The sequence below is a fragment of the Panthera leo genome, chromosome D1, assembly GCF_018350215.1.
Source record: "Panthera leo isolate Ple1 chromosome D1, P.leo_Ple1_pat1.1, whole genome shotgun sequence".
Taxonomy (NCBI): Eukaryota; Metazoa; Chordata; class Mammalia; order Carnivora; family Felidae; genus Panthera; species Panthera leo.
The window spans coordinates 41,387,379-41,413,804 of record NC_056688.1 but is presented as its reverse complement, the minus strand read 5'-3'; positions in this window follow the sequence as shown (position 1 = coordinate 41,413,804).

The following is a 26,426-nucleotide window of genomic DNA, read 5'->3' as shown; positions in this document are numbered from 1 at the left end:
AATGAGGCTCAGAGAGCTCAAGGCACTTATCCACACCCACAAAGCTACATAGTGATGGCTTGGGTTCAGAATTGAGACAGTTCAATATTGAAGCCCAAGCTTTTAACCTCTACGCTGCTAGGAGAGAAAGAAAACTTAATAGAAGAAACGGGGGGCATTCACAAATCAAAGAAAGGACATAACAATGCCTGACAAAGGCAGGAAAGAGGACAGGAAATAAAAGCAGGAATTCTCTTACATCAAAATCTTCTTGTATCCTCTCCTCTGGCACACTAGCAGTCACCATGTGTCAGGGAGAGATGGCTCCCAATTTCCTACCTTCACTGCTAGAGTGGAAAGGACACAGCCCCACCACAATCAGGACCCAATAATAGAACATTCTAGGAAAGGGCTCCATGAGAATCTGCCCTTGGCCATGACACTGTGCTGGTGAAATGCTACAAATGGTCCATTTGCAGGTTTGAAGGGGCAGGAAGTGTTTGGAGCCATTATGGAGCCACGTGGAGAGAACTGGGAAGGAGTGGATGATTGGACTCAGAGGTCCTGGATTCCATCTTTGGTTTAAGTATGATGAATCAGGGGTCTTTGGGAATGTCTTTGCATTCTCCATGTCTTTTAAGCTGCCTAAAAAGAATAATCATTCTTGTCCTACCTACTTTACAATCCTTTCTAATAAGAGACTATTCAAAAAATTAAAAATCATCCATGTGATCTATGATCATTTCAATAAGGCAATACTTTGTACTATTTGGGGGGATAAAAATATTTATGAACTGAGTAAGTTGTATACAAGATTTTGGCTTGCTGAAGAGACTATTTCTTTCAAGGATTTTAATAGTACTGCATAAAATACCAAACTTCAAGTGTGAAATGTATGCTAAATATATATCTTTTTAAATTTATTTATTAAAGTAAATATAAAAGCCTTTGACTAACATTTTGTAACACTTTTCATACGTCCATAATAAAATAATTATACCAAAATCTTCTATATACTTTTCACTAATTAAATTTATATTTTTGTAATTCATTCTTTTTCTTCTTTTTAAAAATTTTTTTTAACATTTATTTTTGAGAGACAGAGAGAGACAGAGTATGAGCAGGGGAGGGGCAGAGAGAGAGGGAGACACAGAATTTGAAGCTGGCTCCGGGCTCCGAGGTGTCAGCACAGAGCCCGACATGGGGCCCGAACCCACACACTGCAAGATCATGACCTGAGCCAAAGTCGGACGCTTAACCGACTGAGCCACCCAGGCGCCCCTGTGATTCATTCTTTAACTCATCTATGCATGTACTTACTTGTTCATCCAAGCTTTATTAAACTCCTACCATAATGAGTTCAAATTAATAAGTTTGACTCTATTAATAAATAGGCAGCCAGTAGGCTCTGTTACTTCACTCAACAAATCCCACTTGTAACAATGGCCTCAAATTTGCCTGCTTTACTCAATCTAACAGTCTTGTTCCACCATAAAATATTATTTTTCCCCAAGGGAATGAGAATTTATAATAAAATTTTAATTTACTAGAATCACAGGTAGTCTTTTCTGAATTTTGTTTAACATCCAAACTTGGTACATCACTATGTTTCTATCAAACTGCATACTACTGGATGGCTTAGCTCACATGAATCCACTGGAAGAGTTAAAACATTCCTTAACAGATAAGAGAGGAACTTTTCCCATGGACCTGAGAAAGAATTTCAAGAGAGATTTGGACCACCACAAAAATTCCCCCAGGGAATTTGAAAACCCCTTGAACCATCTTATTCTTCCAATCCCTCATCTAATTTACATAATCATAAGAGCAAATGTCTACCCAAAGAATTAAAGTGAGGAAAAAGCATTCCTTGCTTATCCCAATTAGCAATATCCAACTTATGAACAGAAGAAAGAGCAAAACACTCTTCCTATTTGTCTAATGTACTATCATTAAGCACCCAAGATTATGTTTGCTCATTTTCCAGAAGATTAATAAATTTCTTCCTATACATTAATGACTTGCAGAAATAGTCTTTCTCTTTCCTCAGTGGTTCAAGAGACTTTATACCCACCACTAATTCTTGCATACACGTTATCATATAAACAAGTCCTATGAGTCACTTTACAGGTCACTAAGCAGACCATGCATATCTTGAAAGAATGCATATAAATATTGAGGCCAACTGAGTCCTCATTAACAGGGAATCAAAATAGGACTAGAAAGAAACTTCTTATAAAACTCAGAAAGTTCAGCATTGGTTTCTCACATACTGACAGGAATCAGAATGGCCAGTGCATCTTCCTGTCTTTTAGAGTTATTTTATTCAGTGGCTGGGAATAAATTACAAAAATACTTTGAAAACCAAATCGATTCTGAAATAAAAAGGCACTGTCCAAATGGAATTTGATGTGAAAGGGCTTGGCCCGATTTGGCAGCATAGAAACCCTCTGCTCAGATTTGGCTATGTCTAAGGCAAATCCCCTAGAAGAGGCCAATCTATGCTCCCAGAACATTTAAATTTAGAATGTAGCTTACAGAAGAGCCCTCCAATTCTGACACATTCAGAAGCTCTCACTGAGTGGAGTCGTTATTTGTATTCAGCACTGGAAGATGCTAACTGCTGCTTGCTAAGAGTGGTACAGTTTCCTGAAATTTCTATTTTAAATCCAACATCCTTTGTTAGAGGAGTTAGTCTGTGGCATTGTGTTTTCAGTTTCCTGCCAAAGGCAGTCCCCATCTTCTGACAGATAGATGCTTCCTTCATGATAGAACCAGACTGCCCATCCGTGTGTTTTAAGGAGATGTCCTGTTGAAAGCTGGGATTTCCCATCAGTTTTATGTGCTGCTCCCAACAAAGGAGAAACTGAGATAATAAAAAGAAGGTACCAGAGAAGGGAGAGAACATACTATCTTCTTGAAATTGAAGGCTGCTGTGTTTGTTTCTGCAACCCCAAAAAGCAGCTGAAATCTAAAAAGAAAATGGGACTAGATTTTTCTTAGAAGTATCTCAAAATAATGGTAAGCAGGGAGAAAAGCTTGTCACTCAGAATAGAATTTCCAAAGTCTGAGTATCATGTCCCTTTCTAGAGCATTCCCTGACATGCTCTTCTGTGCCTTCCCACTAGGTATCCACATTGTATAAACTCCTACTTCTCTTGCCTTCCAGGCCTGGAAAATACAAGGCAAACCCTGCCTCCAGAAATACTGACAAGGAGTGGAAGTGTCCCCAGGACTTTAAGTCCACACAAAAGTGACTCCTCTTCAGAGGGCTTCCTTGACATGCAAACTTGATTAGGCTTCCCCATTATAGATTTGACGGGAATCCTGCACTTTTCCTTCATACCACTTATTCTGATTGCACAAATGTCATTAAATCATTATTTATGATATTTTCTTACTGCAGGTTGTTTGAAGGAAATCAAACAAATGCCACTAAAACATGGGGAAATCCCTGGGTTAAAACCACGAGAAATTTATTTAGGATGCTTTGCTCCAAAACACCTAATGAAACAGAAGAAAAAGAAGAAGGAAGAAAGGAGCAGAGGGAGAGAAAGAAGGAATAAGAGAGGGGAAGACTGATTCACCTGAGGGTATAGCCCATGGTAAAAGCAGTTTAAGATAATGGTGCATCTGGAGTTTAAACAACATGACCACATCTAGTTTCTTTCTCTGTATTCTCAAGTCTGTTTCTATTAGGTTGGCTCCTTTTAGTGGCCTTACTTCATGCTTACATGTTTATTGGCTTTGCCTAGTAGACAATAACAGAGAGTCTGCTTCTTTAACAGCTCAACTAAAGTCATAAAATTGAGTCCTTTTGGCCACTTCTTGACTTGGCACACATGCCCATCCTTGAGCCAATCAATGTAGCAGGGATTTGTGGACACACTAATTACCTTAAGCCAATCAAAACTCATTCTCAGAGCCAAACATAGGTTGTTACCTTCCAAATCTCATGATTGGAAAATTCAGGGTACTACAAAAGACATAAAGTAAAAATGTAGGCTATGGGGATAAGAAACAAATGTTCACATCAGTGACCTTTTAGATTTTTGCATTGGAAGCCACAAAAAGGTTTTCAGTGGAGAAACAGCTAATCCAGGTTTGGATGTTTAACTGGCATCAATGAGGAATAGTTAGGTATCAAGGGAATAGCATATTAAACAGAACACTGAATTATAATACATTGAAATACAATGCCTCATTTCCCCATTTTTTAGAGAAGGCTACCAAAACATAGGCTATCACATGCTTTGAGCAGCCTTTTACCAATATAAAGGCTGCAACTCAACTAGGGGCACCCAACTAATTTGCTATGGACGGAATGTTTATGTCCTCCTCCAAAAATTTGTATGTTGAAACCTCGTCCTCAGTTTAAGATATTTGGAGGTAGCCTTCTGTAGGTGATTAGTTCATGGGGTGGAGCCACATGAATGGGATTGGTGCCCTTATAAAAGGAACCACAGAGATCACCCTTGCCCTTTCTGCCATATGAGGACACAATGAGAAGACAGCTGTCTGTGAAGCAGTGTGTGGGCCCTCACCAGACACCAAATCTTGGACTTCCTGGCCTCCAGAACTGTGAGAAATAAATGTTGTTTAATTCACCAATCTATGGTGTTTTTTGTTACAACAGCCCTAACAAACTAAGACATAATTCCAGTACTATTTATGCTAAACACAGGAAGGAGGGGAATCTTTCTTATCTCACCTGAAGTCACAACAGCTAAAAAAGTATATCAGTTAGCATTGCTGCATAAAAATCATACCAAAAGTTAGTGGTTTAGAACACAACCAAATATGTAGCACACAATCCTATCGATACGCAATTTGGGCTAGTCTCAACGGATTTGGGCCTAAGAGTTGACTTCAGCCAGGATTCATTAGGGCTAGTTACCAAGTTGTATGGGGTCCCTAGTTTCTCCTTAATGTGGTCAATCAATGCCAAGTAGTTTATCCCAAGCTTACAAACAGAGTAGCAGTATGGTTCAAAAGGAGGAAGAGAGCAAGACCCAATGTACAAATGCTTTTCAAATCTCTATTTATATCACATTTGCAAATGTCTATTGGCTAAATCAAGCCACATGATCAATGCCAGAGTTAGTATGAGAAAGCAGTACTCAAAGGCATGGAAAGGGGAATATATGAGCAAATTAAGGCCATTATGGTAACCAATCCACCATAGTGACCAACAATTTGACCCAAAGTATTAATCACAGGATCATTTCTTACTTTTAAACTTGAAGAAATGTTATTTCTGATTAAAACTTCATAAATTCTCAGTGCTGGCAGGATTTAGCATAGTATTTCTTATTATTTCCAGCAGGCAATTACCTTAACACTCTAGTTTTGGAAAATTGGGGTGATGGGTTTTTCTTTGCTATCTCACTTAACATCACTGCATTAAGCCTCTCTGGCATAAATATTCACAACTACACTGCTAGTAAAATTCATAAGGCTTTTTTTCTTAACTGAAAAAAATAAAAATAGAAATTCTAATTAGTACCAATTTAATTTAATTCTGATCTTAATATTATCAGTGCTGTTCTCATTATTAATCTACATTAACCAGTTTCAATCAATTCTCAACACTGAATCTCAATTTAAAAGCTTATGATAACCTGTTCAACTTGCAAATCAGGTATGATTAAGTTCCTGACAATAACAAAGTCTACTAAAAACTCCACAAATTTGGTAAATTAATATCTATCTTGGGGCATTTGGGTGGCTCAGTTGGTTAAGCATCCAACTCTTGATTTTGGCTCAGGTCATGATCTCAAGGTTCATGAGATTGAGCCCCACATCCACTGCACCTGCTTGGGATTCTCTCTCCCCCTCTTTCTCCACCCCTCCTCCACTTGTGCTCTCTCTCTCTCTCTCTCAAAATAATAAATAAATAAATAAATAAATAAATAAATAAATAAACTTCCAAAAAATCTGTTTTAATGAAGCTGAGAAAGTACTGAATCAAGAAATCTAAAAACCCAACTTTGCTTTTACTCCAAGAGAGAGTAACAAGGACCAGATTTACCCTCTTACCTGAAATAACTAAAACCATACAAAATATATGAAAGATTAATTTTCAGATTTCATAAAACAGGTAGTTCAGGACAATGGTCCTTTAGAGAAGTGAAATATACAAACTGCATCTACTTTTCCCACTTACTGACTGAAGAGAGTTTCCAGGTTGCAATGCACGGAAAGAGAACCCAAACAGAGCCTAGAGTCTTCCTGATTTAGAGACAGAGTTGAGAATTCAGAGAGGCCATGGTGACTAGAATTTATAGGACAGAGTATCAGAGAGGAAAGAGATATATGGATAGGTGAGAATAAGAAAGAGAGCAGGATAGGGGAGATTCGAAGATCTGCAAAGTTGCTCTCACATCTTCAGCTGAGTACCTGAGGCCAGGTAAAGAACTATCAAAAAGGAGCAGATGAGGGGTGCCTGGGTGGCTCAGTCGGTTAAGTGTCCGACTTCAGCTCAGGTCATGATCTCACAGTTCGTGAGTTCAAGCCCCGCGTCGGGCTCTGTGCTGACAGCACAGAGCCTGGAGCCTGCTTCACATTCTGTGTCTCCCTCTCTCTCTGCCCCTTCCCTGCTCATTCTCTGTCTTTCTCTGTCTCAAAAATAAATAAACATTAAAAAAAAATTTTTAAAAAAGGAGCAGATGAAATAATTCCTGGGGCTCACATGAGGCTCGGAGTAGTTTGTGTTCTCATCAGCTAGACTGGAAAACCCTGTGATACATGGGTAGGGTACTCAGAAGGGTATTGTCTCAGTAGTGGGGAAAACAGCCCTGGACTGAAGATTGCTCTGGTCCTGCTTAAAAAGGCTTAAGAGCAAGCCATAAAAGAATAAGACTGTTTCCAAGTAATTAAATTGCATCTCAGAATAAGATAAATAATATTTATAGAAATGGAAAAATATCCAAGGTAAAATTCCCATCTTCATTCCAAAAATTTATTAAATTAGAAAAAATTATTAGGCATGTAAATACAAAATACAACCCACAGTGAAGGGGGAAAATATCAGTGAACCAGGAACAGAAATGACACAGGATAAAACTGGTAAAGACAGTAAAACAGTTGTTACAACTCTAATCCATATAACTAGTGTTCATACATTTAAAAAGATAAAGGAAATCATGAGCTCAGCAGGGTTTTTCATAAAATTATTTTAAATTTTATATAGAAAAGCAAAGGAGCTACTATAGTCAAAAGGATTTTGAAAAAAAATTCGTTGGAAAATTATACTATCTGATTTCAAAATTATGAAGCTACATAATAAGACAGAATGCTAGTGATATAAATATAGGCAAACAGACCAATGGAACAGGACTGAAATATACCCACATATATATTATTATGATCACCAACAAAGATGCCATGGAATTAAGCGAGGGAAGGATAATATTTTCAACAAATGGTGATAAAAATAGACCTTAACCCTTATCTTACGTCATTTATAAAAATTAAGTATAAATAAATCATAGACCTAAACATAAGAGGTAAAATTACGTGAGGAAAGGGAAAGGACATTGGTTTCTTAAATGGGGCACAAAAAGTCTAAACTATAATACAAAAAAAAATCAATAAATTAGACTTCATCAAAATTTAAAGATGTTGCTTTTCAAAAGATACTGTCATAACAATGAAAAAGCAACTCAGTGTTTATAGGAAATAGTTTTAAAACATATACCAGCAAAACACTTGTATCTAGAATAGATAATAAACACATACCACTCAATAACAAGAAGATTTGAAGAGATCCCCCACCAAAGAAGATATATGGATAGCAAATAGGCACATATAAGTCATTTTGAGAAATGTAAATTAAGACCACAATAAGACAGTAGGACAGATCCACAAGAAAGGCAGAAATTAAAAAGACTGATCACATCAAGTATTGACAAAAATGTGGAGCAACTGAAAGTCTCACACACTGATCATGGGAATATAAAATAGTTAAATCACTTTGGAAAACAGTCTGGCAATTTCTTTTCTTTCATCCCCCCGCCCCCCTCCAGTAATCTTGGTCCTAACTTTGTGTAATTGAACCAACTTTAAATAGTGTAAAAAAAAAATCCAAGACAAAAAACATGAGAAGCAGGAAGCAGCAGAGGAGTAGAAGTGCTTTTCTTTATTCCTCCCACTATGTGCAACTGAAATTCCTGGGCATTATATATAAGGCAAACATAAGAAGATTGAAACGTGAAGAGAAAAGATAGATAAGCTAAAGGCTACAGGACCCAAGAAAGGAATGATGCAGTGATAAGTTCCCTGGGTTTTCTTTTTTTTAACTAACGAATTAATTATTTTATTAGGTATAGTTTTTTTCTTCGGGGGTGAGGTGGCTAATAATAATTTGACAATTTCTCAAAAAAATACACGTACCATATGATTTAGCCATTTCATTCCTAGTTGTTTACCAAATAAATAACATGATATGTCAAAATAAACACTTGTACATGAATTTTTTACTCTTACTAGCCAAAAAGTGGAAACAATCCAAATGCCCATCAACAAATACATAAACCAACAAGATGTGGTATATCCATTCAATAAAAGTATTAATCAGCAATGAATGAGTGGACTATTGATACATGCATCAACATGGATGAATCTCAAATAATTATGCTGGGCAAAGGAAACTAGACCAAAAAAATAATACATAATGTGTGATCCTACCTTTATAAAATTCTAGAAAATATAAACTAAGCTATGATAACAGAAGGCAAACCAATCATGGCCTGTGGATAGGGGTGAGGGAAAGGAAGAAATGGATTTCATTCAAAGAAGAAATTACAAGGGAAAGTTTGGTTAATCTTAGTAATCATTGCTTACCAGGTCTTGACTTTTTAATCCTTGTTTTATTAAGTAATAATTTATATAAATTAAAATGTACGTATCTTAAGTGTTCTATTCTATAATATTTGACTATTTTAAACATCAAAGCAATCCACCATACAAAAGAAGGTATGGACTACTACCATAATGGAAAGTTCACTCATGCCACCAGTCTATCAACTGTCTTCCTTCTGCCCATAAGAGGCAATTATTATCCTGATTTTTATTCATAGATTTGCTTTGCCTGTTCATGAAGTTCATTTAAATGGAATTATATATATATATATAGATATATATATATATACACACACACACACATACATACATATACATACACACACACTCAATATAATGGTTTTGAAATTCATCCTTTTTGTTATATGCAACAGTAGTTTGTTCTTTTTATTTGCTGAGTATATTCTATTGTACAAATACACCATAATTTGTTTATCTACTCACCTTTTGGTGAAGGGCTATTTCCAGTTTGGGATTATTAAGAATGAGGATGTTATACAACTCAGGAAACAACAGATGTTGGTGACGATGTGGAGAAATGGGAACACTCTTGCACTGCTGGTGGGAATGCAAACTGGTGCAGCCCCTCTGAAAAACAGTGTGTAGGTTCCTCAAAAAATTAAAAATAAAACTACCCTACAACCCAGCAATAGCACTACTAGGTATTTATCCAAAGGATACAGGAGTGCTGATTCATAGGGGCACTTGTACCCTAATGTTTATAACAGTGCTTTCAACAATAGCCAAATCATGGAAAGAGCCCAAATGTCCATCAAATGATGAATGGATAAAGAAGATGTGGTGTATATATACAATGGAATACTACTTGGCAATGAGAAAGAATGAAATCCTGCCATTTGCAACAACGTGGATGGAACTGGAGGGTATTATGCTAAGTGAAGTAAGTCAGTAAGAAAAGACAGATATCATATGTGTTCACTCATATGTGGAACTTGAGAAACTTAACAGAAGACCATGGGGGAGGGGAAGGGTAAAAATAGGGAGGCAAACCCATAAGAAACTCTTAAATACAGAAAACAAACTGAGGGATGATGTGGGGGGGGGGCATTGGAGGAGAGGGGAAAATATGTGATGGGCATTGAGGAGGCACTTGTTGGGATGAGCACTAGGTGTTGTATGTAAGCAATGAATCATGGGAATCTACCCCTGAAACCAAGAGCACACTGTACACACTATATGTTAGCTAACTTGGCAATAAATTATATTTTTAAAAAGGAACAAGAATGTTATGAATTTTCATGTACAAGTGCTTCTGTGGACAAATGTTTTCATTTCTCTCAGAAAAAAACCAAGTGGAATTTCTGGGATGTGTAATAAGTGTTTGTTTAATCTTATAAGATATTGCTAAAGAATTTTCTGAAGTGGTTGTACCATTCCCGTTCCCTCGAGAAATATATGAGAGTTTCATTTGTTCTGCATATTCATCAAGTTAGTGTTGTCACTCTTTTTTATTTTGGCCATCCTATTGAGTGTGAAAGGGTATTTTGTCATAATTTCAATAAACATTCCTCTGATGACGTATGATATTGACAAATTCCCATATGCTTGGAGTGCCCAAGTCTTGCCCATTTTGAGTGGGTTGCTTATTCTTTGATATTTGACTTATAGAGGTTCTTTATATATATTCTCAGTGTGAGTCCTTTGTCTGATATATATGCTACAAATATCTTTTACCTATGAGGCTAATTTTCCTATTTATTTCCTTAATGGTGTTTTTGATAGGTAAGTATTTATAATTTGATATTAAAAATTATATAGAATATATTTTTTATTTTAAATTAGCACTTTTCTTGTGAAAACCTAAAAACATTGAGAGACATACCATATTCATAAATTGGAAGGCTGAATATTGTTAAGATGTCAGTTGACTATATTGCTCAAGATTCAATGTAATCACAGTGCAAAATACAGCAGAGGTTTTTGAAGAAATTGACAAGTTAATTTTAGTTTTATAAGAAAATGCCACATGCCTCTAAGTGTCAGATCAATACTGAAAAAAGAGAACTAGTTTAAATTACCAATACCACTTTAATACTTGCTATAAAATCACAGTAATCAAGTCAGTATGATATTTATATGAGGATAGAAAATATATCATGGGACATCATAAAGAGTCCATATTTAGACCTACGTAAATATAGTCAATTGATTTCACAAGACTCCCAGTCAATTAAATGGAGAAAGAAAACACATTCTGAACAAAGAGCATTAGAAAAATTAGATTTAAATAAGGAGGGGGAAAAAAAAGCAAAAAAAACCCCAAAACACTTGATTACACTCCATTCCCAAGAAGTGACTTAGGATAGATAACAAAGCTGAACTTAAAACATGGAACAATAAAGTTACATAATAAAGAAAACATAGGAGAAGGGGCGCCTGGGTGGCTCAGACAGTTAAGCTTCCAATTTCAGCTCTGGTCGTGATCTCATAGCTGGTGAGTCCGGCTTAGTGCTGACAGCTCAGAGCCTGGAGCCTGCTTCAGATTCTGTGTCGCCCTCTCTCTCTGCCCCTCCCCTGCTCACACCCTGTCTCTCTCTTTCTCAAAAATAAATAAACATTAAAAAAAAAAACACAGAAAATCATAATCTAGAAGTAGGCAAAGATTTCTTAAATAGAACCCTTCACCATACTTTTTCAAATTCTTTCCAGGTTATGGAATGAAATAGATGAGATTCATTCATCTGAGCTCATTTGCTAATGATGAACAAAAGGTATAAAACATGACCTCTCAGAAAACACAAGGAGAATACATGGATAAACTAAACTTAGGAGAAGTTTAGTACTTAAGATTAAGAAGAAATTATGTTTAGGGGCACCTGGGTGGCTCAGTTGGTTAAGTGCCTGACTCTTGATTTCAGCTCAGGTCATGATCTCACAGTTCATGAGTTCGAGCCCCACATCAGGCAATGTGCTGACACCATGGAGCCCGCTTCAGAGTCTCTCTCTTCCTCTCTCTCTGCCCCTTTCCCACTCATGCTTTCTTTCTCTGTGTCAAAAATAAACTAAAAAAAAAAAAAAAAAAGAAAGAAAAAAAAATCCAAAACTGAAAAAAAAAAAAAAAAAAGAAGAAGAAATTATGTTTAAGCAGAAGAAACCTCCTTAGGTGCCACTGTAATAAAGAGACAACTTTCTTACTTGCAATTTGTATTTTGTTTTATGAATAGATATGCTGTGGAGACCAAGGTACTGTGGAAACCCTCAAGGACTGATCTGCATCCTTATCATTAAAGAGTGAGATTTCCTGAGAAGAGAGTCATCTCCCGATGTCGATCATCTGTTAAGAGGTGGGTCATCAGGTAGGATATAGGAACTACAAGGAATGGTGAATTTTCCACTTTTCTTGGTCTCTATACAGACCAAGAATCTATCAAGCAATGGCCAGTACCTGGTACATGGCGCCTCATTTAAATCTTTGCAGCCTTTGGAAAACATAATTAATCTAACATGCACACTTTCCCACTGAGTTCAGAGAATGGATTCAAAAATTTTATTCCATACAATGGCTCAAACAACTACCACATATGTATTAGACTTGGCATATAAGAAAACAATCAGGGATATGCCTGATCTAAATTAGTACAAGAGGTATCCTAAGTGGTATGTTTTAAGACGGTATTTGTTAGGTGACGTCCAGCTGGGAATAGGAAAGGAAAGATGTACAGATTTTTCACATGGATGGTGCAGATACTTCAAGCTCAGGAAAACAAGTCATAACATGCCATGTCGATCACATTTTCCAGACTTCTGACACTCTGTCTTTATTGACTTTGGTTATTCGCTAGATTTTTAAAGATTTTACATTTTAATTCTGCCTATGCAATCTTCATTTCCCACCTTCTTCCCACCTTCCTGGCAAAACCCTGTTTTGTTCCATAACCTAGACCATTTTGCACTGGCTTGTGTTTCACAACAGTCTCAGAGATTGAGTCCTGACTGGTGCAAAACAATTATGGAGAGTCTCAATTCTGTTACCAGTGATTGGTGCTTGGATAGGCATGTGACACAGAGCTGGCCAATGAGACACAAGGAAAGATTTGAGGGTTTCTAGTAAAGACTCACTCTTTAAAAGGTAATCCTCTACTTCCTCTAAACATCCTCATGCCTGGAAATGACTTCTGAAATTGCTGCAATTATCTTGTGACTTTTAGTGGCACCAAACTTAAGAGGACGATGGAACAGAGAAATTGAAATTTGATGGCATCATTGAATCTCTGATTGTATGCTGTAGATCTGCCTTCCTCTGGATTTCCTGATATAGTTCCATAAATTAAAGTCACTTGGAGTAAAAAGTTTCCATTACTTGCCACTAAATAATATCTAAATATAATACTATCTAAATAATATCTGAATATAAATAATATCTAAATAATATCCTTTTTAAAAAAAATTCTTAGTCCTACCCCCATTTTAACAATTAGGCTACAGGGAATATATGAAAAGGGTTTGGTTCATAAGTGATCCAAGTCAAAAGTGGAGTAGAATTGTCCATTGCCTTGCTGTCCCTGTCTCCACTTTGCCCAGAGAAAGTGCCAACTTTGGAGAGTTTCAGTTATATTTTAATTAAGGAAGACACTATTTCTGCTCAGACCTTCAAATCACACTAATGAGATCATTCTCTAGCATTCCAGCCCTTCTGCAAGGAGCCATTCTGCTCTGTAGTGATAAGTAGGAGGGAGAAAGGAAGACTACTTAGATGCCTGCTGGCTGAGTAGGTACTTACCCAGGGAAGCAAAGTCACTTTTGTTGAACAATGATTACCAGATTCCAAGAAGTCACTTCTGTATTTGTTTTTCTTTCTATTTTAGAAGTTAGAACGTGTTTAGGAGGCAAGATGGTTTTCATTTTAAACTTTCTTTTTTGATGCTAATCACTTAATGACATTTTTTCCTTTTGGCCTGAGGTTTTCCACATTTGGTCTCTGTCTTCTTTTTGGCTTAATTAATTGGAGCCAGAATACCTTTCCCATCTGCCCTGTGTTACCCACTGATTTTCAGAGCAATCTCATGGAGGTGGAACAAGAACAAGAATGTGGTTCTTGGCTGATGATGATGTAGCAACCAAGGAACTGGAAACTTGGAGGCAGGACATATAACTGGTTAAAGACCACATTACGAACATTCATAACGGGTAAACAGAGTCCCCACACTGCTCTTACCCTGCAAAACCCTGATGTGCCACAGCAAATGTAGTGGCCACATCTGAATGTATATACACACCCTAAGGTTAATCCCTTCATGTACTCTAAGTATCATTCATGTTGGCCCATGAGTGCCTTCAATTTAGCATTTCACTTTTGGTAATGTGTTCTCATCTTTGAACATTGAGTATGTGCCCGGCGCTATGCTACCTGCTTTGCAGATGACAAATCTTTTTTTTTTTTTTTAAGTTATTTATTTATTTTGAGAGAGACAGAGACAGCACGAGCTGGGGAAGGGCAGGGAGAGAGGCAGAGAGAGAATCCCAAGCAGACTCCATGCTGCTAGTGTGGAGCCCAAGACAGGGCTTGAACCCATGAAGCCATGAGATCATGAGCTGAGCTGAAACCAAGAGTTGGACACTTAACCGACTCAGCCATGCAGGCACCACTGCAGCTTATTCCATCTTCACAGCTATCTTGTGTAGCAGAGATTATATTTATTTTATACATGAAGAAACTTAAGCAAAGGAGAGTAAACTGTCCACAGTCCCATACAATGGAAGTGCCATAGCTGATATTTCATTTTAGTCCTATCTGACTCCTAAACTAGTTCTCTCAAGCACTAAACTTGTTTCTTTTTGTTTGGCATACTTCTCCAAAATATATGTCCCTGAGGGTATATACTCAACAATTAGCTCAGGCCAGGTAGGCATACAAGTGCTCAATAAATAGCTGTTGTTATTAGTGTGGAATAATGTGAATAATATAGAAAGGAGCAATTTTATTGATTCAGAAATAAGTCTGGCTAACTCGTCTATGAGGAAATTATCTTAAGTATGGCACTTAGCTTGTTATTTATAATACATTCTTCATCAGTCTAGGTCCAACAAATGGTGGCTATAATAGCTAGTTAGCCAAACTACTCTTGGTAACAGGCTGAGTCTAATTTGTGCCTTTGGCTATAGAAAAGTACATGAATTGGTCAGTAGATCACCCTATTATAGTGTTCAAAAATGGGAAAACCTTGTGAGTCTACTGCTGGCAATTCAGTTCCATTGTTTTTTCATTCATGTATATTAACAACTAGAATCTAAGGCTCTTGTCAGACTATGAGATGGTCCTACATGATGAGCCCTTTGGTGGTAAGAACAGTGATTTATCTCATTTCCCCCAAGAACTGACACATTGACTGGCACATAGAAAATCGTCAAGAAATATTTGTTAAATTGAATTAAAATTCTTTAGTTAGGTGGAAGGAAAGTACATTTTAGTTCTCTATGAAAATAATTTTTAAGTATAAAGGGGATTTTAACTGAATGTCTATTTTAAAGGCATTGTGTGAGCCTGATATTAAAAGAAAATAGAGGTTGGAAAGTCAGAGGGACATGTGCTCAGATCCCACTTCTTTAGTAAGAATTGTATGATTCTGAGTAAAATGCCTAACTTTCTAATCTTCAGTTTTCCATGAAAAAGAAAATAGTACATCATGGAGTTATGATTAGGAATATGTATATAAACACATATTCATGAATACACATACACATATATAAGCCCATACAGATTAATTATAATCATAATCATAATTCCATACAGATTAGGTATATATATATAATGTTATACATAATATAAAATAGCATAGACAGTGTGTTTGGTCTATGTATTAGTCAGATTTTACTGCAGTAACAATTCTAAAATCTCAATGACATGCAATAATGAAATTACCTCCTGCTCACTTTACATGAGGGCTGTGAAATGCGGGCTACAGTCTGCTTTAGACTGTAGGTGGATGTAGACCTATTCCATGTATCTTGTTATCTAGAACCCAGACAGAAGGACCTGCAGGCTCATGGAAGAGAGCAGAAACACAAGGGGACTAGGAAAAAGTTACCAAGTCTCTAAAAGCTTTTACATTTGACTGTTCAAAGCTAGTCACATGGTCAAATCAAAATCAGTGGGGCAGAAAGCATATACACCTACAGGGAGAGAGGAAATGAATAACTGTGAATAGTCATATTATCTACTACTATAAAGATATATTTTAAAATTTAGTTTCCTTCTTCATTAACAAATAAATAAAAAGCAAACATCTACTGAGTATTAGCTATGTTCCAGAGAGTGTGCTAGAGGCTAGGGGTATATACTGAAAGGATTTATTTATTTATTTTTAAAGTTTATTTATTTATTTTGAGAAGGAGAGAGGGGCAAAGAGAGAAAAAGAGAGAGAAATCCCAAGCAGGCTCTGCACTGACAACACAGTGCTGTCAGAAAACGGGTTCAAGCCCCATGTGAACCCACGAACCATGAGATTATGACCTGAGCAGAGACCAAGAGTTGTATGCTTAACCAACTGAGCTACCCAGGTACCCCTAAATTGAAAAGATTTAGATTCTGCTTTCAAAGTCACAAAAGATCATAAAATGATTACTAATTTTTAGAATTTTAGTCTGGTACTATTGTGTTCCAAGCTATATAGGGGCACATTGGTGGCTCAGTCAGTTTAACGTCCAACTTCGGCTCAGTTCATGATCTCATGGCTTGTGAGTTCAAGCCCAGCATCAAGCTCTGTGCTGACAGCTAGGAGCCTGGAGTCTGCTTCAGATTCTGTGTTTGTGTGTCTCTCTCTGCCCCTCCCCTACTCATGCTCTGTCTGTCTCTCTGTCTCTCTCAAAATAAACAAACATTTAAAAAAAGACATCTAAGCTATGTAAAATGTTGAACAAAAAACTCTTCTATAGTTAATGCCTATTAGAAAGAATATTTTTGCTAACTTCTCTAAAATTTTTAAGTTACCTGAAGAAAATGATGTTGCTGAAAAACCACTTGACATTGAACATAAGCAGGCAGTACCCAAGTTAGGAACTAAATAGTCACATTAGTGCAACCTCTCTATATTCCATATTTTCAGCTACTTACTATCTTATTAAAAGCTTTTGGGTACTATCTGTTAAGTAGGGTTGGGTTCAAATTGACATGAAAGATACTTTATTTCCTTATTTCCTGTTTATAACTTTTAGTTTAAATATTGTTCAGAAAATAGGTTTTGCTATTTCATTTCCTAGTGAAAATGTGTTGCTTACAACACAGCCAGAAAGCTGACAGAACTCTGCCATTCATTGGAACTGTGGTCAGGGTTTTGTGAAGTTACTCTCTAAAAGCAGTGCTTAGCTTGGAAGTGCACAGACGTATTTATACGCACATGCAAAAACTTTCAGCGAAAAAAGTTTTAGGCAGGTCTTGCATCAAATTACCCCATTTTATGAGTTGCTGTGGAAACAGATTAGCCCTCTGGAAGTGCAAAACCATGTTTGAGTCCAATGCAAAGAGCAATCCATAGCATGAAAGAGAGGAACAGCTGGGAACTGAGGTAGTGTAAGCTGACATGTCAGACAGTAGCCAGACAAAGGGAGCCAGGCACTGTCTGGAAAAAAAGAGGAGTGGGGGCTGGGAAAAGCAACTGAACACTGTCAAAAGAGTCAACCAAATGGATCAGCTGTTCACTCTCATCATAACAAAAAGATATAGTGAATTCCAGGAATGAGGATTAATCTGCTGAGAGAATAAAATTTTTAAAAATAAAATGAGGGGCGCCTGGGTGGCTCAGTCGGTTGGGTGTCCGACTTCAGCTCAGGTCACGATCTCACGGTCCGTGAGTTCGAGCCCCGCGTCGGGCTCTGGGCTGATGGCTCAGAGCCCGGAGCCTGTTTCCGATTCTGTGTCTCCCTCTCTCTGCCCCTCCCCCGTTCATGCTCTGTCTCTCTCTGTCTCAAAAATAAAAATAAACGTTAAAAAAAAAAAAAAAATTAAAAAAATAAAATAAAATAAAATAAAATGAATAAACAGGATTTCTCAAAGCAGTCTCTACTCAGAAGCTCTTGACTGGAAAGTGCCATGCAAGATTCTAGGTTCTGGACCCGGCACACTCACTGTTGACTCGTTTGGGATATAAAAACTGATCCTAGTTACCTTCTTTTCTTGGGATATCACCCTCTTGCTTAGTGGCTCTTTGAGAAATTGCCTACCTCATGAAAATCATGACCTAGCACTTCTCTTCTTGTACCATCTCAAAGAGGAGAAGAAATGTCCACACTGAAATGGACTTAAGGAGGCATCTTGTGAGCATACTATTGAAAGCATAACTTGCAGAATTTTCTGGCAGACAGGATGTCTGGAGTTGTCTAAGTCACTTGCTTTCTCTGAGTTGAGGTTTCCTTGTTGGGCAAAGGTAGAATAGCATATGTCAAATGTGCTGGTGTCAGAGAAGAAGATTTGGGGATCAAGTGTGTTGAAAGACATTACCTTCCTGAATTCTAAAGATTCACAATAGCCACTTACACACTAAATGTGCTAAGAAATCTCAAAGAGCAGAAAGAGCTGTTCAACTATGTTGAATTCAATGTTTCTCTCACTAAGCCAGAGAAGTTTTGTTTTGTTTTTTAATCACTTAACACCTATTAAGATCCCTTGGTGATATTGTACCTTAAGAGTTTGTGCTAGGAAATGCTGGAGTAACTGCTCCCAAGAATATTGTCAGCTGCAAAATCTGCATTCTAGTCTATATTTTTCAACATTCCTGTTGACATGGGTCAGTGCTGAGAGCCCAACCTTGGCTAGCACCTGAAAGAAAAGAGTCAGTATCTTTGAAACAATCATTAAAACACAGAAGATGGCTTTGGCTTTATATATAAAGTGTGGTCAGGTAATAACCATGGTGGGATTATTTTAAGGAGGCTCTTCCAGCCTCCAGAATGTAACTGAAATGCAAGTCAAGCTCTTATCCACAGTAGCATCAGCATAATATAGTTTAAAAATAGCATAAAGAGCCAACACTCTACAATGCCAGAGTTTAGAACTTAGCTTTATAGCTAAATTAACTGTACAACGATGGGAAAGTTACTTAACCTCTCTGAATCTCAGTTTTTTTTTCTGTAAAATACAAATAACCATAGTGTTCACCAACACAATACCTGACACATAACAAGTGTTTGATAAAGGTTAAAAAAACAAAATTCAAGTAACAATAAATTAGGATGGGTTGGGGCACCTGGGTGGCTCCGTCAGTTAAGTGTCTGACTTTGGCTCAGGTCATGATCTCACAGTTCATGGGTTCGAGCCCCACTTCAGACTCTGTGCTGAACACTTGCTCAGAGCCTGGAGCATGCTTCAAATTCTGTCTTCTTCTCTCTCTTCCCCTCATCTGCTCATGCTCTGTCTCATTCTGCCTTTCAAAAATAAGTAAATGTAAAATAAAAAAAAATTAGGATGGACCTCAAAAAAAAAAAAAGGCAACTGTCCTAAAAAAAAAAAAAATCTTCTAATCAGTGCTTTTGATGACATTCCTATCAGTTTGAATTAAGGAAGAATAATATCTAAAGTTAATAACAAACATGGAAACCAGAAAACTGGATTTTCCTTTATTTTTATCTGCATTCACTCCAAATTTATTCTCTCAGTGATAGTCTTTCTAAAATACAAATAAATATAATCATGTCATCTGCCCATTTAAAGTCTTTGATGTCTCCTTGTTGTCTAAAAGGTGAAAGCTAATGAGTGTCTTACAGGGCGTGGCTTCCCCAGCCATGGTCTTCCCACCCCCACCCCCACCTCCACTCATCATACCCCCCAGCATGCTGCTGTGCACACCTAACTACTTGGGACATCATCCTAAGTGTGTGGCCCTGCATCCCAGGTTGATGCCTTTCACACTTTCACAAAGTGAAAGGGATGCTCTGCTCCCTTTGCCTGAAACGCCCTTGCCCTCACTCAGCCTGCATGTTTCTGCATTCCAGACTCAGCTCCTGTCACTTCCTCTATCAACAGTCCTGAGCTCCCTCCCACCCACTCCTCCCAGGTTCAAGTCTGTCCTTGGGGTGTCCTCACTGAACCCTCATCTCCCACTGCAGCGTCCTTGGGCTGCACTGAGATGATCTCACATGTCAGCTCCCAGCTCCAGCGTTTTCTTCCTGCTAGTGATGCCATTCATCTCTGTATCCCCTAGACTGTCGGATAAAAATCTGCTAAATGAAGACAGAAGGAAATCGGGAAATGTTTCTGGAAACTCTTATACTCAATAAATGCCTCGGTGGCATGGAAAGATGCTTCCCTGAAACAAATGTTTTTACGTAATAACAAGTGTTCCTAACAGCACTGGAGGCTTAGTGAGCACCTAAGGTTTAAATCCAGGTTCTGCTTCTTTCCGTCTCTGAAAACTTGAGCACATTCATTCTACTCTGAGCCTGTTTCCACTGCCATAAATAACCATACTCACCCCAGTGCTTAGAAAGAGGCCAAGTGTAAAGTAACTGCTTGTTAGTTGTGAGTTGTGCTGTTTTTTTACTATTACTTGTAGCATTACAAGTATTTTAACTATAAAATCAAAAGATTAAATAAGATAATTCAATGTGAAAGTGTTTGTAAACTGTAAGAGCTTGTAACTGTAACAACTGTTAGCTGTTAGTATTGCTTATTATTGAAACTTAACAGAAAACTCAGTCCTGAGCCAGCCTTCAGGTGTGGTAGGTTGGCTTGGGGCTGTAAGTATCATCAATGGCATAGGCTGCTTGGAAATTAAGACAGTGAAAGACATTCTGAAATATTTGAATATTGAATGTCTGAAATCTCAGAAATTCTGAGTATTCAGTGTTGGGAGCCCTCACCATTTCGGCGGCCTCAGGACTCCTTTTTCCCAGATGGCATCCCAGATTTGCCCAAAGCATTGCGAATCCCATCTTCTCTAAAATGATGGGTAATTGAGTATAGAATGAAACTGGCACCATAACTGTCTGGCCCATCCATGTTTCCTCACTCTCGGTAATTCAGCAATTTAACAGGGAGCAGACGCAGGTTGAAGAACCAAATCCTGAAACTTCATTCATTTGGCAAACAGCTGTGACCTTGGGAGAACAGCAAATGGGAACCCACGTGGAACAAGTCCTTTTTTGGTTTGTTTGTTTTTATTTTCTCCTTTTAGACTGACATGGCTCTGGAGAGATTCTCTTAGGGGAGAATCTAGTTAAATGGCAAGCAGGGTGATTGATTAACAAAATGTTTTGTTTCATTGTCTCACAGATGAGCACAACTCTTCTGTCCTCTAATCTGCTAATTCCTACATCAATAGGGTATCTTATAAATCATGAATAAACATAAAATACACAGAGATAGAAACTGAAAATTTCCTTCAGAGAGCACAATTAAGGGATTGATTTTATTATTTACACTGAATTATAAGCACAATTATTTCCTCCCCTCAACTAGAACCATGGAGAACATTTTAAATTAGGATGCCTGGGCAGAACTGCCCAGAAGACCAACTAGCAAGACACGGGGATGAGCCTAAGGCTGGAGGTCTAGGCTGGGCTCTAAGTTCACACTCCCTGCACAGGTTGGCAATGAGACCTGGGCAGCATTTAGATTTTGAGGTCCCTATCATCAGACTTTTCTTCTGACCTTTAGATTTAGCTAGCCAAGGTGGATGGCTATCTGTTACAATTAGGGATGCCAAGTGAAATACAGGTCATCCGGTCAAATATAAGTTCCACATAAATAACAAATAACCTTTTGGAACATACACTAAAAATTCAGAATATACTAAAAAGTATTCATTTTTTTTCTTTGAAGTTCAAATTTAGTTGGGTCTTCTGCATTTTTATTTGCTAAATTGACAATCCTGGTTACAATCAAGTTATGAGAAGGCCTTATCCATATCCCTACATAAATTTTCCACTAAAGAAAAAATGAGAAGTGATTTCTCCCAGATCACGGGGTGCTAGTCACTGGACTCACAGGCCACCCCTCTACTATGTCCTACGTTCAAGTCCAGAAATAAGTAGCTCCTTTGATGGTAATAAAGTACCAGACACTTCCTTTGCCTGACCGAGCTCTTCCACTGTCTTCCCCTTAACTCTTATTTAGGAGGAGGAGAGAACAGGAAGGTAATTGAGTATTGCAGCCAATGTTGAAATGTACAAATTGGAAAGCAAACACTTGGAACAGAAAGAAACTGTTCCTGAATTTCTGTACTTTCCTTATGATTAATTGATCTTGGCAAATAATATAAGAAGATACTCCCCTCTTTTTTAGGATATTTCAGCATGGAAGAAAGAAGAAGAGTTTGGGAGTCAGGCAAATCGTTTCAAATCCAGCTTTTATGACTTCTATGACAAGCTCTGTTTCTCAATATTTTGATCTATAAAATGGAACAATACTACAGTATCAGCCTTACAGGGTTATTGTGAGGGTTACACAGTATGATGTAGGAGAAGACTTAAAATGTTGGTGTTTGGTTTTCCTCCTCCTTCCCTGTGAGATAATAGAATACACACACACACCCACCCACCCACACACACACACACACACACGGGTGTGTATGTATGTGTATGTATGTGTGGGTGGGTGTGTGTGTGTAGGTTTCTGTCCTGGTTCTTGGCATAGAGCTCCTGAAACCCTTGTAATTTCCTGGGTAGTAGGACTGTGTTTTGTTCAAATGAGGTGACTCTTGGTGGGCTCTTGGATGACTTCTAGATGGGGGCTAGTTACTGGAAAGACCAAGTCATGACTGGAAGCTTGACATGTTTAGCCCCACGCCCCATTTTTTGAGCAGGGAGAAGGACTAACAATGGAGTTAATGATTGATCATGTCTACATGATGACATGCCCATAAAAATCCAAAAGTATGGACTTGGGAGGGCTTCCAAGTGGGTGAACGCATCCATATCCCAACAGGGTGACCGACCCCAGCTCCATAAGGACAGAACCTCCTGCACTCAGTACTCTCCTAGACCTTGCCCTAGGTATCTCTTCATCTGGTTGTCCACGTATATCCTTTATCATATATTTTAATCAACTGGTAATCATTAGTGTTTCCCTGCATTCTGTGAGGTACTCCAGCAAATAAATCAAATCCAGGTGACAACCTGGGCTTTTAATTCCATCTAAAGTGGTGTTAGGGTGAGGGGGTCAGTCTTGTGGGATTGAGCCCTTTACCTGTGGGATCTGACATTATCTCCTGGTGGATAGTGTCTGAATTGATTTAAATTGCAGGATACCCAGCTGGTATCAGAGAGAATTGTTTGGTAGGGGAAAAAAACATATATTTGGTGACCAAAAGTATCAAAAGTGTAGTCTCTGTGTGAAAGTGAAAAAAGACACACATGCTTTAGTCATTCTGACAAGTGCAAGGTATATGCAGTCCTATGTTTACTGCAGCATTGTTTACATCAGCCAAGATATGGAAGCAGCCCATATGTCCATCAACAAATGAATTTGTAAAGAAAATGTGGTGTGTACACCAAATGTGGACTATGACTCTTACTCAGCCATAAGAAAGGATAAAATCTTGCCATTTGCAACAACACAGATGGATCTAGAAACTATAATGCTAAGTGAAATAAGTCAGAAAAAGATAAATGCCATATGATTTCACTCATAGGGCTTTTTTTTAGAGGGTGAGAGAATGGGAATGACTGAGGGAGACGGGCAGAGAGAGAGAGGGGAAAAAAATCCCACAATCCTGGGATCATGGGCTGAGCCGAAATCAAGAGTTGGACACTTAACCAACTGAGCCACCCAGGTGCCCCTTACATGTGGAATTTAAGAACAAAACAATTGAACAAAGAAAAAAAACAAACAAACCAAAGAAGGAGCCTCTTTTTTTTTTTTCACTTGAGAGAGAGAAAGAGAGCATGACCAGGGCAGAGGGACAGAAGGAGAGAGTGAGAGAATCCCAAACAGGCTCATTGCTCAGCACAGAGCCAGACAGCTTATTGGCTGTCACATAGTTCCCACAACCCTGGGATCAAGACCTGAGCCAAAAATCAAGAATTGAAGGCTTAACCAAGTGAGCCACCAAGGCACCCCGTAAAAAACAGACTCTTAAACACAAGAGAAAAAACTGATGGTTGCCAGAGTAGATATGGATAGGGGGATGTGTGAAATAGATAAAAGGGGTTAAGAGTACACTTATCATGATGAGCACTGAGTAATATATACAACTGTTGAATCATTATGTTATACATCTGAAATTAATACAAGACTACATTAATTATACTTCACTTTAAAAAGTTGGGGGAAGGAGATACACAGTGAAGAAAGTCATAGCAGGGAAGAACTAACTGATTTAGGGAAGAACTGAATTTTTCCTACATAGAAAGGTGGCAAAGAGTTTTTCCTTTACACTCCCTTTCTGAATTCTTAAGATTCTGCAAGAGGCTGACTCATTCTTTCATCTTTTCATCTTTTAAATATAAACAGAGTCGTGGCACTGCTTCTCCAGCCCTTTCTCCCCATGAGGCTTCCTCCTCATGGAACTGTTTGTAGCCCAGGATTACCTGCTCAGATCTTCTCTGTGCTCTCTAGCTATAATCTTCCTTCCTTTCACATGTGTTTGCCTTATTATCCTCATCTTTGGGGCTGAAATCATTATAAGTCCAAATCTCTAGATATTAAAATAGTCTGGTTTACATATGCCTAATATTTTTGGAAGAGAATAACTAAAATTACTAACAGTTGTTCTCTGAGTTCAGAGGTAATGGCTAACGTTCACTAAATGTTATAAAGTTGTAAATTCTTCCAAATTTTAAAAGGTATTAGTTGATTATAAAAAGATTTTAACTGAGCATCAAAAAGATGAATGAGTTAGAAAACATCTCATAGCCAATAGGAGGCAGAAAAGGACCTTGAATCTTGCTGTTCTGGCTCCAAATGCTGGGCTTCTTCCCCTCTAGCAGGCTGTCTTTCTGGCTTCTTCCACTTGCTCTGGTGATCTTACAGAAGATAATAATGAATATTCAAAAGTGAATACACCCTGTCTCCCCTCATAGATCACAACGTCCTTGAGAACAGGAGCCATGCCCTGTACTTGCATAAGGTGGTGTCAGACATATACCAAATGCTTAGTAAATGTGTATTGACTGAATGATTTCCTAATAATTGCCCATATATGTTCCTAACTTAGAAATAAGCCCATCTAATCAAGAAAATGTGAAACTATCCATTCCTTTTGTTTGTCTATCAGCATATTTCCAACAGAAGATTTTGATCTTTGCTAAGAAGACTGCCTCCGTTCTAACATCCATTCCGTCATCTACAAATGCCATCTAACATCTACAAATGCCTCCATTCTAACATCCATTCCGTCATAGCTTAATGCCACTTAAGGCGTAACATCCTCACATGGACACTTAGAAAGGAGTGCTGCCTTAGAGATCATCACGTCTGAACCCTGCCTAAAGCACACGCCTTTAGACGTTCATCCAACTTCAGCCGAAAAAGATTAGTACCAGGGGGTTACTTATTTGGCAAAGCCATTTGGAATACAGAAAATGGTTAGAATGTGTTTGCTAAATTAGGCTGTAACCTGCCTCTCTAACTTCTACTTGTTCATAGGTGAGCCCTTTGGACTTACAGAAAATTCTCATCTCTTTTACTTTAGAACTGCCTTTCAAATGTTTTTAGACATATCAGGACCTCCTCAATGTTCTTCTTCCCTTCTTTTGGCTAAACATTGCAAAAACAATTAAGCCTCCTCCTCAACTCTCATCTTCATCTAACTTCTGATTTCCTACTCTGTATTTAGTATCTTGAAGTAACGTGAAGCTGCTGTAACAAATAGATCCAAAATCATACAGTGTCTCAAACACAGCAGAAGTTTATCCGTTTCTTGTGCAATAATCCCAGAAAGCTCATCATGGCTGGAAGGTAGCTTTTCCTGACTTGATGTTATAGACACCCAGGAACTTCACATCACTTGGCTCTCTGGTGCCCTAGGCTTTCATTAGCACTGTCTATACCCAACAAATGAAAGGAAAAAGAAAGCTGTGGAGAAGACACACCTTCTTCTTAAAGACTCTTTTCTAGATGAGATAATCAGTACTTGTGCTCATATTTTAAGGGGGAAAAAATCACATGTTCTCAGGGCACTGGGTGGCTCACTTGGTTAAGCATTGGGCTCAGGTCATGATGTCACAGGATCAAGCCCTGCATCAGGCTTTGTGCTGATAGTGCAGAGCCTGCTTGGGATTCTCTCTCTCCTCTCTCTCTGCCTCTTCCCACCTCCCAGAATAAATAAATAAACTTTAAAAAAAAATCACATGTTCTCTTCTGAATGCAAGGAGGGGATAAAGATGGCCCTGGGAGGTATGGTCCTCTCTTGCATTGTCACAACAACCTGTTGTTTCCTGCAACAACCGTATATTATTAAATAATAGAAGTTTTGTGCGTGTGTGTGTGTGGACAGTAACCGTTGTTGCTGTAGGGTGGGGGTAAATCAGATTTGGCAATGGAGTAGCAAAGCGCTATGAGTCTCAGATGACAAAAACCACTCTCTGTTGGCCATCTCTCTTGGACCTGGCTGTGCTACCATCTCTTTTACTTCACTCTCTTCCAGGATTTTCTACTCTGTTCTGTTGCAAGACTGACTGATTACTTTGTGTGC